General features: G+C 38.5%; 1 protein-coding gene and 1 non-coding gene across 2 annotated transcripts in view; both read left to right on the top strand.

The window, feature by feature from the left end:
* The window catches only part of MOXD1 (monooxygenase DBH like 1), an 88,457-nt gene that overhangs the window by 43,858 nt on the left and 31,485 nt on the right, over positions 1-13,114 (top strand). The gene's annotated exons all lie outside the window — the stretch shown is intronic.
* LOC115943065 (U6 spliceosomal RNA) lies at positions 11,537-11,644 on the top strand. The gene has a single exon (XR_004077666.1). It is a non-coding gene; the product is annotated as a U6 spliceosomal RNA (small nuclear RNA).

Here is a 13,114-nt window from a genome sequence, read left to right as displayed (position 1 = left end):
TTGAAATCAGGACTTTTGGGTCTTATTTTTAAGCTTTGTTAGATACTCATTTTACCCACTGCAAGGCAAACCCTTCTGAGTACTGTACCTAATGCTGTGTGAATGACAAGATCTTCCACTCTCCTGGGGAAAGGCTCTATTCTCTGCACTGTGATATTTCTGTCATTGTTTCATCTAATCTTTTAGAATAATTTTCACCTGGTCTTGGGTAGGATTTTTTAGGGTGATTTTTACCTATATAAGAGGATCAGTGCTCAGTAACGTACTTGAGGTGGACCTTATGTAGATGTCCCGAGTTATCGCTCTGTGCATATCTTTCCTCTCCCATGTTATATTCTGTCAACTGTAACCTACTTGGCCTCCTTGGAATTCCAATTTGATGTCCTCAACTCAAGGAGAACGCTGGGTTCTGCCTGAGTTTCACTTTTCTGTGCAATAGCTTAGAAACTCTCTCTGTACAGTCATCTGAGGAAATCATAGGACTGACCTTGAGTGACCAGAGATCACTCTCCTTCTCTGCCTGATGCCCACTGCCTAGAGACAATGCTCAACATCATTCCTTCTTAAGAAACTGCAAATTAAAACCACACTGGGATACTACCCACATGAATCATCATGAAAATTAAAGAGCTGGAAAGATGGGGAGTAACTGGAGCTCTAAAATACTGCAGATGGGCATAGAAAGTGGTACAACCACTTTGAAAAATCATTTGGCAGTTTCTTAAATCATTAAACATACATTATCATAGATTCTGGCTATTCTGCTATTATTAGCTAAGTAGCTAAGAGTAATGAAACATATGGCCATACAAAGACTCTCAAAAGAGTGTTCATAGCAGCTTTCTTTATAACAGCCAAGAAATAGAAACAATCTAAATGTGTATTAATAAGTGAATGGATAAACAAATTGTGGTACATAAATACAATGGAACACTACTCCACAATTAAAAAGAATGAACTATTGGTACATAAAACCAACATAGATTAATCTGAAAATAATTATGCTGAGTGAAAGAAGCCAGAAAAAAATGAGTAGATATAATATGATTTTAATTTTCATAAAATTCCAAAAAATGCAAGTCATCTATAATGACATGAAGCTGTTGAGCACTGTCCAGGGATGAGAATGAAGCAACGAGGGAAGACAATGAGGGATTGCCAAGGAGTATGCGGAAACTTTTGGGGATAATAGCATATGCATTATCTCAATTGTGGTGATGGTTTTATGAGTATGTCCATAGGTCAAAACTTAATAAATTTTATACTTTAAATGTATGCAGCTTAGTGTATGTCAAATTATGCCTTAATAAAAGTGAAAGAAATGTGGTCTTGGAGAAGTTTGTGGTCAGAATTATATTTTCGCATTCAGTAATTTTTCCTTAAATTGTTTCTTTTTTGTTTTTTAATATGTTATTTAACTCATCCATAGAGTTTTAAATTTCAATTAATTGTTTATTTCTAGAAATTCTATTTTGTTCTTTTTTCAAATACGCTGATTCAATCTTTTTCTTCCTCATCTTTCCAAGCCCATCTTTTATTTTTTAAAACATTTAAATATACTAAATAACATTTTAAAAAATGAAATATACATAGTTATTTTCTATTTTATGCTTAATAATTCCAATGACTCAAGTCCTTGGGAACCTAAATATGTTGTGGATAGTTTGTTTCCCCAAGTGTTTGTTAAGTTTTGCCAAGTTAATGTAATCCATGGAAATCACAAGGTACTGGATGAGGGAATGCTCCCTCCAGGAATTATTATATTTGTATTTGCTTTTGTCAGTGCCAGGGGATGGCAACCCATGAGGGATCCTTTATTTTCTTGGTTTGGAATTTCCCCAACCATACAGGACTATAAATTTGAATCCTTCTGTCCTATGAGGGTGGACCTCTGTTTACACATCTCCAGGGGAGAATATTGTTATTTTCTTCTACCCAAGTCTTAGTCAGCTCAGGCTACCATAACAAAATACCATAGACAGGTAAACAACAGAAATTTATTTCTCACAGTTGTGGAGGCCAAGATCAAGGTACTGGCAGGTAGGTTTCATTCTGAGGCCTCTTCTCTGGGCATGTAGACAGCTACCATTTCACTGTGGGCCCATATGACCTCTTCCTTGTGTAAGCATGGGGTAAGGAGGGGGAGGACAGCAAGCTCTCTGGTGTCTTTTATGAGGGCATTAAACCCATCATGAGCGCCTCACCCTCGTGACCTCAACCAACCCTAATTACCTCCCAAAGACCCCATCTTCAAGTACCATCTCATTAGAAGTTAAGGTTCAACATATAAATTTGAGGAGGGGGGCATGCAAAAACATTTGGTCCATAATCATCCAGAACTGTAGCAGAGACAGACAAGTTTTTTCATTGGCTGCCTTTGTTAGTAGTTAGATTTTTTCTAGTCCACCATTTTACTGGATTAGTATGAGCTTAGAGGGTTTAGATTCTATGTTTAAATGAAGGGTGCGGGGGGAGAGGTATATGTCAAGTTCAGTCCCGCATCATTTGATTATCCTATCCTGTGACCATTGTTCCTTGAGACTCTAGGATCATAGTATGACATATGTTCCCACAGGAGCCTTAGTTTCTGTTTTTATCACTCTGATTTCGACTTTATATTCTTTTTCTTTTACCTTTGGGAAATCCTCCTTAATTTCTTACTGAGCTTATCAATACATTTCAAGACACATTTGTTTTAAGTTTTGGGAATCCAGATGTCTTCCAACTGAGAGGTGTTCTGAACATTTAGTTCTCCTACTAGAAGCTCAAGTTCTGATGAATACAATTCAGTTTTGCCAGATTCAGGATGAGAAGGCTGGAATGCCATGACCAAAGCCACAGAGAACAGGTATTCCTGGTAATGTTTGGAGATCTCGTGATACGACCACAGAGAGCATGAATTGTAAGCCAAGAAGGGAGCTTCTCTTGAGGCCAAGAGGGACTATTGGGTTTCGATTGGACAAGTGGTATGATTTGTCATAGAGATTTTAGAATACAGAGGGTTAGAGCCAGGAATTTAGTCTGGTGAGAAGGAAAAGCAGCCTCAATTGGGAAAGTGGCCTTGGAAATAAGGAGAGAATGCTCACGAGGGTGGCTGTGGAGGTAGAAATTGAAACCCTCCCAACTCGCTTGATGTTAGGGGTTAGGATTTTTAAACAAATCTGAAAGAAGTGATGGTTCATGGGGGAGAGAAGATTATGAGTTCTCTTTTGGAACTATTATTATAACTCAATTTATCGGGTCCTTTTTAGGTTTCTTCTTTCAACTGCCAAGAAAAGAGGTTGGCCACATTTCTGAAACTTGCAAAATTCTCTTTGAATATCTATGCTGGTTGTAAATTATGACATTTAAATGGAGTGAGACTTTTATCTGATTGAGAAAAATGTGGAATAAATCACCCATGCTTTTTATGTTTCCTTCATAAGTAGATCCATTTTAATGTGATTTCTGTAACTACAGACCTGAGAATATTTAAACTCTGATAAGAAGCATTAATTGCAAAAGTTATTTTAGGTTTTATTTAAAGGAGTTGGCTAGCATATTTAGGAAAAAAGGCGCATCAGACCTGTTAAGACTAACAACCTGAGTTTGTACTTGGCATGCACCTTGATGGTCAGTTTGGCAATTCAGGTCACCATGAGTATCTAATGGGAACAGAGATATGTGCTGGATCAAGTGGGGCAAAGATGACTAGCTAAGTAGAAGGGACAAGATGTTAACGAATTCTGGATGGTTTTTATACAAATAATGTTATATTATTTTCTCTCTGTATAAACTTTCTACAGTAAGCAAACAAACAAATAACCTCAAAGATGAATAAAAGAGTGGCTTTGCTTTCCAGAAACTTACATCTCGAGGAGACTTATTTATTTAAATAGCTGGAAGGTAGCAGGAGACTTAAGAGCTTTGAAAAGGTGAGTTCAGTGTGAACCTGTTTACTAAGCTAAGCAGAGCCTTCGTGGAGTAGGGGTTATCCACCTAGAGTGGAGATTCACCCACAGAAGACCAGTGTTTAACTCAAGTCCTAGCCTGAGCATGCTTCGGTTTGTTGTCTTCTTTTCATGGAATTGCCCTAAAAATGAGCACTTCTTTTTATGGAGGTCTCATGTTTAAACACATGGAAAACAAGAGAGGAGCCGGAATTATAAAAGCCATCCACTGGTACTCATTTCTTTGCGTAAGTTTCTTGAAGTACAAAAGACTCTCTTTCGTAATTGTAGTGATGGTTAATAACACTGTGTGAGGTCAAGCATAGGTAGCCTTTTTCATTTTTTTTTTTAATCATCCTTTTCATAACCAGAGGGCAAAACTTGATTTAAAAGATCAAATGGCTCTTTGGGGCACCTGGGTAGTTCAGTCAGTTAAGCGCCTGACTCTTGATTTCGGCTCAGGTCATGATCTCAGGGTCCTGGGATCGAGCCCCCATCCTTGGGCTCCGTGCTCGGCGGGGAGTCTGCTTGAGGATTTTCTTTCTCTCCCTCTCCCACCCCCCCACCGCTCATGCTCTCTCTCTCTCTCTAAAATAAATAAAGAAATCTTAAGAAAACAAACAAATAAATAATCAAATGGCCTTTTGAAACATACCGTGACATGGAAGTACAAAATTATTTTGAGCCAATTTCAATTCCTTTTCTAACCCTGCCTCCCGTTTCACACCCCCACCACAGCCTGTTCAGGTCAGAAAGGAGCAAACACAGTCACCTGGAGAATGGGACTGAATGGCCAGCCCTGGGTGCAGCCCACCCCTGCTACACAGCAGCTGTGTCAGTCTGTTCAGTTTACTTAACTGTACCTCAGTTTCCTTGTCTGTCAAACAAAGACAGTAGCACCTACCTCCAGATTGCATGAAGATGAAATGAAATGAAATGAAATGTGACACTATGTGTCATGTGTCTGGTACAGGTAACTAGGCACAAGTGGTAGCTATTATTGATGCCATAGAACCTGCGTGTTTTCTATGGGACTCGTCTTTTCGCCTGCCCGGAGAACGTAAGCCCCCTCCCCGCTGTGCCATGCTCATCCTTGGGTTTCCAGCCCTGGCCACAATTCCTGAGAGTGGTGCCTAGTGAGTGAGTGTTGGATTAATGACTTGACTCTAGACTATGACTCTAAACAATGCTCAGAAAATCCGTCTTATCCCGCAGACGAGTGAACTTGGAATGTGTGGCACCGTGGATTGTGTATCTAATTTAAGGGCCGAACTGAACAGTTCTGCTGTGCTACTTGTAGACGCTTCATAGAGAGGGCCAAGATTCAATAACATGATTTGAAGACCTGCACTTATTATCAGTTCTAAACCAACAGTATTTTATATCTTAGAGAAAAACACTTAACATCAGTTTCTCCTTTCATTATAAGATAAAACAGAATATACTTTACATTTGAGTTTAACTTAAATTTAAAGAGCAATGGATTCTAGACCTCTGGATAAAAGCCAACACAGAACTCTGCATGAGGCAGTGTTATTAATTTGTTTTGCCTCCAGTTAGATCTAATCTTTAAACTGTGCCTGAAGGAATAAAAAATGTCTTTCAATGATTATTTCCCTACTCTTAGAAGAAAAAAAAGATGACTCATTTATTAAATTTCTTCAGGAAATATAATCCTTAAATTAAGATAAATAAATGCAAAAATAATATACTTTATTTAAAACTGCCAAAATTATTATGATAAATTATATATAAACACAAGTACTAGACCTTTCAGGATGTGAAGACAAGTTTTTAAAAGTTAGTTTTAAAATATACACCATTAAATTGCTTTTTTTTATATGTAAGTTGTATTGGAGTAAATGAAAAACTGAGTTGTTTTTCTTTCTTCTAATTTGGGGTTGTGGCATTTTATCATGAGGATCATCTGTTAGTAATTGAATTCTGTCCTTTCATGGATGGAATTATTAGGCCTTTAAACTGTAAAAGAAAAAAAAACATGCACAACAACAACAATAACAACAACAACAAAAAGCAGACTAGCAACTGTTACTTCAAAGGAGACCAAAAAGGAAAAACAACCCAGAGAGACAGAAAACGTTTGATGCAGAACCAAGGAAGGTCTCAGTGCCTTTGCTGGGACCCTTCCAGCAGGAGCTGTGCCTGCTCAGGGGTGAGCCACATACCCGACATCTGCCACTGGGCTGTGAAGTCTGGACAACAGGTTTGGGATAGAAGACTATTAGTTTTTCTAAGAGCCTAAAAACTCAGAAGATATAATTGGGTTTTCAGAGGATCAACATGTCGTCTCTAAATAACAAATTTTAATTTAAAACATTATGAGAGGAAATAGATTATTTTGCCTTGTGTAGGGAAATAAACAATTTTGAGGGTTTTTAGAGACTTTGGATTATATAATTAAGTATAATAGCATGGCATATGTATCATACATATGTAATATTGTAGATAGATTATGCATGGGAAATAGAAAACTAACATTTGATGAATGCTTTGTATATACCATGCCCTCTGAGGGGTTTCCCAAGGTCTCATGTAATTGTCACGATCACCTTGTGGGGTAGGAGATAGAGACTCAGATATTAATTGACTTCTCAGGGACATTCAGCTAGGAAGTGACGAAACCAGAATTTAAAACACATGTTATATTGGGACACGTGGGTGGCTCAGTTGGTTAAGCGTCTGCCTTCAGCTCAGGTCATGATCCCAGGGTCCTGGGATCGAGCCCTGCATCGGGCTACTTGCTCAGCAGGAAGCCTGCTTCTCCCTCTGCCTGCCACTCCCCCTGCTCGTGCTTTCTCTCTCTCTCTGACAAATAAATAAAATCTTTAAAAAATAAATAAATAAAACACATGTTATAAAATTAATATTTGTTCACTGTAAAAATTCAAATGCAGAAGGACATGAAGTGAAAAGCAAAAAGTTCTAACTTCTACCATTCACATTCTACTTCCTATAAACCAAATTAATATTTTCTTGTATTTTTCTGAAATTTTCTATATGTATGCAATCATATCCCTTTATGTCTACTTCTGTGTATATTTTCATCCCTCTCTCTTTATACACACACACACACACACGTAGTTTTTCTTGCTTTTATTTGTAGACCTCAATGGGATTACCTTATGTATTTTGACACTTGCTTTTTACATTTAATTGTATGTCCTGGAAATGTTCCACTACAGTATGTATAGAACTATCTTATTATTTTATGACTGTGTGGTAGTCCATTGTCTAAATTTAATATAATTGAATAAAGAACAACATTAAATTATTTTCAGCTTTATGCCATTTAAGAACTCTCCGTATTAGTCTGCTTGGGTGGCCGTAACAGAATTCCGTAGACTAGATGCCTTAAACCACAGAAGTTTGTGACTCATAGTTCTGGAGGCTGAGAAGTCTAAGATCAAGGTGCCAGCAAGGTAGGTTTTACTCTGACCTCTCGTCTCTTGACTCAGTAGTCCTGGCTGCCTTCTCACTACATTAAAGGATCTAGCCCTTTACTTGCAATGATTTTCGTCATTGTTTTGGTAATTTAATGTTTACTTATCCTTGCTCAGTTGAGTGCTGCTTCTGATTCTTTCCTCTATTAACCTTTAATACACTTCTCCAGGATAAGAGATGGGTCACATAAAATAAAGTTGTAGTGTCTATGTATTTTATTGCATAAGTCTGTCTCCCTTGTTGTCCTGGGATGTCGAACTCTGTTCCTATGAGAAGTTCCCCCTTCCTGCATTCTTATGCTCCATAAAACGTCTTGATCCATGTGTGTCTCTCTGCTCTAAATCAGACTGACAGAAATCCATATATACTCACACCTTTGATATACATGTTGCTGCACTGAAAGGCATGTGTTGACTAATAAAACTGTGGGGGAAAGTTCTCTGAACCATATTCTGCAGTGTGAAACAGAAAATCATATCTACTTTATATGAATTTTCAATTCCATGAATTGCCAGGGTTTGAAATGCAGATTAACCTGAAAATCAATTCCATTTGTCATTTAAAAACAGCTCCTACCTATAAAGATGTAAGCAATAGCATACTAAAAAATAGCTAGCAAGATTTATTTTGATGTTATATTTTAATTACAACAAATAACTACAACAAATAATAAAGGCTTTGAAGAAGTCTCTTCCGCATAATGAATTGTCAACAAGTGGCAGAACAGTGAATTGCTACTCCAACGAAGGAGAAAAACTCTTATGTATGCAATAATTTCATCCAATTAAAAAAAGATATATGTGCTCAGTTGTACAGAACTGAGTATAGTTTTCAATTGCTTGATACAAATTATGATATGCTAGACACATTTTCTCCTTTACTTTTTACAGTGAACTAAAAAAAAGTTGATTTGTATTTTCATTTTGTAAATAAGAAAACTGAGTTTCAGTAAAGTTAAGCAATTTGTCTCAGGTCACACAGCTATTAAGTGCCAGATGTTGACTTCCGAACCAAGTCTTTGGCTTATGCTACCACATAGCTCTGCCTCCTGAAAGAAGCTTAGAGAAATAAGGCAAATGTGTGCCAAAATAATCAGAAAAGGCATCCAGGGGGGAAAAAAATCTGGAATTTCTTTTTTTTTAAATTTTATTTGTTTATTAGAGAGAGAGAACACCAGCACAAGGGGGACGGGGAGAGGGAAAAGCAGACTCCCTGCTGAGCAGGGAGCCTGATGTGGGGCTCAGTCCCAGGACCCTGGGATCATGGCCTGAGCCGAAGGCAGATGCTTAACCAACTGAGCCATCCATGTGCCCCAAAACCTGGACTTCCAAGAGCGGCTAGGAGGACATATTGGATGGAATAAACCCTGAACGAAACCATGGAGGGAAGAAGGACATGGTGTTGTGTAGGAAGGGATTCCTGTGGTTGGGCATTCATGCATATAGGACCGTGTAGTTCATGTGCAGCAAACCACATAAGATCCTGAATGTCAGAAATAGAAGTGTGGACTTCATCAGCTACAGGATAGGTGGTGTGGAGCCATTGCCAATTATCAGTTAGATTAACAAGATGAAAAGTGACCTGGGAAGATTAGTTGGGAGAGGGAGCATTGTCCAGAAAGCAGCCTCCTAAGCATCCAAGAAGACAAGTAGGTGGCTCCTGGTGTAATCCAGGTGGGGTGCATGGAAGTGTGGACCAGAGTGGTTGCTGTGCCTACATGGTAACTTGAAAAACATTTTGACGATGAGGAAGATAAATTAGGATGAGTCATACTGCTCCAGCAGGTTCTAAATATTACGTGTTGTCATGAAAAAAATGTGGTTTTCAAGCACATTATATAACTCAACTACTAATTACTTGGGGAACTTCTTTTTGTGTTTTTCAGAAGTCTGAATTAACAGAGCTTCTGACTTCATCCAGATCTGGGTAGTCATCTCAGTGTTCCTGGTCTAAAGAGGGGAAAGACAAAAAGTGGCTGAAGAAAACAATTGTCCTTGATAATAACAATTGTCCTAAATGAGTCCAGCATTGAACTCATTTTTATTTCAACTGAATGTTGCTTGGGTTTATTTTAAGCAAATCCCTTAGTCCGGAGAGTTATGTTTCAAGAGCTAAGCTTCATTTTGAGGTTTGTCCTTAACGTTGTGTGGTCCTCATCCTTAGGCTCTTTTCGCTTATGGTAGAAAAATAGCAGCCCAGACTCCTGAAGTAGCACTTTCTCTTTCATGCTTCGGATGGATAGCTCTTCTGTCAGCCACTATGTAAAAGTCCCTGTGATTTGACCAACTTAAGTTCATTTCAAGGATGGGATCACATCGATGGGTTTAGGCCCCTCAAGGGAAGTGGGAATCATTCTTAGCCAAATGGTGTGGCTAAAAAATTCAGGACCCTGGTAGAAAAGACCTGGTCTTCTAGCATGTTCATAATAATGACAATCATATTACAATATATAAAAGTGTCAAATCCATATGTTGTACACCTGAAATTTACACAGTGTTAGATGTCAAATATACTTCAGTATAAATAAATAAGTCAATAAATAAATAAGGAAATAATGGGGCAAGATTTAAACCCCCAACATTAGATTCAAACCCCCAACAATGGGGTCCAAAAAATGCTCTACCGTTATGCTGCATTGGGCTCTCAGATGCAGTCTCTTGAAACAAGGATTTATGTGCTTGTGACTGATTAAGGAAGTGCCAGGAGAGAACACGAGGTGGGAGAGTAAGGCTAAGGACGGGAAAAGACCAAAAACGGGTGTTACTGTATTGTACTTTGAGTGTTAACCTCACCCCATGGTCTTAGTCCACTTGGGGTGCTCTAACAGGATACTATAGCCTGGGTGGCTTATAAACAACAGAAACTTATTTCTCACAGCTCTGGAGTCCAAGATCAAGGTGCCAGCAGATTCGGTGTCTGGTGAGATCCACTTCCACATGGATGACCATCTTCTCATCTTGGGTCCTTACATGGTGAGAGGGGCAAGGGAACTCTATGGGGTCTCTTTTATAAGGACACTGATCCCATTCATGAGAGATCTGCCCCCATGACTTAATTGTCCTCCAAAGGCCCCACCTTCCAAAATCATCACCTTGGGGGTTAGAGTATCCATATATGAATTTGAGGAGGATACAAATATTCAGTCCATAGCACCCAGGGAAAACATAAATTTTGTTTAGAGTTGGTCCCATCTGACTCAAAGCTACTGGACATTCATACCACCTTCCTCAGAGTAATGTACATTTTCAGGCATTTCTTGCTCCCTGCAAAGTGAGCCCAAGATCAGGCCTTTGAGATGCAAGTGATGAGAGCCACAGATGCAAGTGATGAGAAGTAAGGCCCCCAGAATCTGAGTGATAGGTACACAGAAAAGGTTAAGTGACCCTGAAGTGACCTTGGTAGAGCACTGACCCTGTCTCATTTACTCCCCTGCCATTAAAGTTACGAATATATCAGTGTGGTGGTTAGGAGCACCAATTCCTGATCCGGGTCACCGATAGTCAAATCCGGGCTCTGACACTTGGGCAGGTTCTTAACTTACATGGGCATTATTTTCTGCATTTATAAAATATGTGACAATTCTATCACTTAAGTTCATCAGGTTGTTTTGAGGATTAAATGAATAGATACAGATATAAATATAAATTCGTTATTATTTTCATCTAGTCTATACACAGACTAGAGCATTAGAGTCTGATCGGGAGAAAGCTAGTGCGCTGTGACTCGCTCACAGCCATGTCACACGGCTGTTCAGTGGCACAACCAAGAAGGGAACTCGATCTCCTGACCTCCAGATCTTTCACTACTCCTTGCTGGCCATATAGGTATTAATTTAACATTTCTTAGAGGAGCTAGGTGACCCCTAGTTTATTGAATATCTCAGTTAACTGAACGTTAATATTTGTTAAAATAGGGCTAACAGCTACCTTAGAGTTCATGAATAATCTATTAAAAATTCAAAGAACACAAGAATGCTGTTACAAACTTTCTCAAAGGCAATTTTCTGCTTTGTTTGTGTTTATATTCTTGAGGTGTTTGGCAAAAGAGCCTAATTACTTCATATTCAGAAATCGATGACTGTAAATCATAATATTTTAAGTCTCTCAAGGGCACTTGCATATTCATCAAGTAAAACAGTCTTAATAGTGCTCGCTTCGGCAGCACATATATGAAAATCGGAATGATACAGAGCAGATGAGCATGGCCCCCCGCACAAGGATGACACGCAAATTCGTGAGGCGTTCACGTTTTTCAACAATTTACTTTGGGCATAGAGGATTAACAGGAATGTAACTCATAAATCTATGGCCCCATTCTGGTATTTTGTCATGACATTTAAGGAAATACAGAAATAACAATGTCCTGACCAATCAAAACTCACATAGTTCTTCTTGAATAATACATTTTGCCTGCAATGTCAAGAATCAACAAAACTCCCAGTATTAATACAATACCAACAAAGCTGCCAATATCAAATTTTGAAACTATATATTTTCTTGAGAATTAATAGTTGCTATGACTAGTCGAAAACAAAACAAAACAAAAACATGCTTTTTAAATAACATTACAATAAGCTAAGACTCTGAATTTCTACATAAGAATGCTGAATGGAGGAGGAGAGAGTCTCTGGGTAGAAATGCTCCCCAGCCTGCTTTGTGTCCATGACTGCTGGCTCTCCTTCCTCCAGTGGATCCCTCCCGCCTCGCCCTGGGGCTTCAACCCCAGGATCTGAAGGTGTTTGTGGTGCTGGAGTTGGATCCTCTACCACAACCTCAGAGGCAGCACGATTTGGGGAATTTTTTTTTCCTTATTAGTCCTCTTAAGAGTTCATGCCTTAACAATAAGTCTGGGCAACACAGCTGTAATCTCGCAACCAGATCCAATCTGAGTAAACTGTTCTCACTGAAATTTCTCCTTTTGAATAAATTGGGAATTGAACCTGCTTTGGTGTTATCGCATCAAGAGCTCTTGAGACATTACAGTTGATTTCAAAACATAAAAATACACAGAAAAAACCCCAGAAAGTCCGCTCTTCTGATAAATGTAATCACTAGCTTTTAAGTTGAACTGCACTTTGAATAAGTTAAGAAAATTGTGAGGTTCAGAATTTATGGTTTCACGGGCATTCTATTTTGAACAAATGCAAAAAAAAAAGAAAAGCAATGACCCTGATACTGCACATGTAGATTCGAATACCATTTGAAAATATCTTTATGGCACAAACGAATGAAAACCAAAGTTAACCATTTGGTTTAGAAATCAGGTAGACTGATGCTGCCTAATTCTATTCTCTAATGAGGGCCCAGGAATTAAAGGCATGACGCATCTTCACACCACGTTGAAGGACAATTCCCTGGTAGGACACCTCACTTAGTCACAGTCATTATTCAGCCTGATTAAGTTGGACACTCATTTTCTACAGGAACAAGAATACCAGGATCTATACCACTAACTTATTTAACATGACATCATCATCTACATTTCTATTTTTGCAGAATGGCACAATGACATACCTGTAGCATTTCACAACTATGTTCAGCATAGGAAGCATGGGTCAGTTCTGATACATACTTGTTATTTTTTTAAATTATTATTATGTTATGTTAATCACCATACATCATTAGTTTTTGATGTAGTGTTCCTTGATTCATTGTTTGTGCATAACACCCAGTGCTCCATGCAGAACGTGCCCTCTTTAATACCCATCACCAGGCTAACCCATC

Source organism: Leptonychotes weddellii, chromosome 8 (assembly GCF_054177405.1).
Source record: "Leptonychotes weddellii isolate Sample4059 chromosome 8, ASM5417740v2, whole genome shotgun sequence".
Lineage (NCBI taxonomy): Eukaryota > Metazoa > Chordata > Mammalia > Carnivora > Phocidae > Leptonychotes > Leptonychotes weddellii.
Note: the sequence above shows the minus strand (reverse complement) of the source record. Positions and strands in the feature narration are given on the sequence as shown.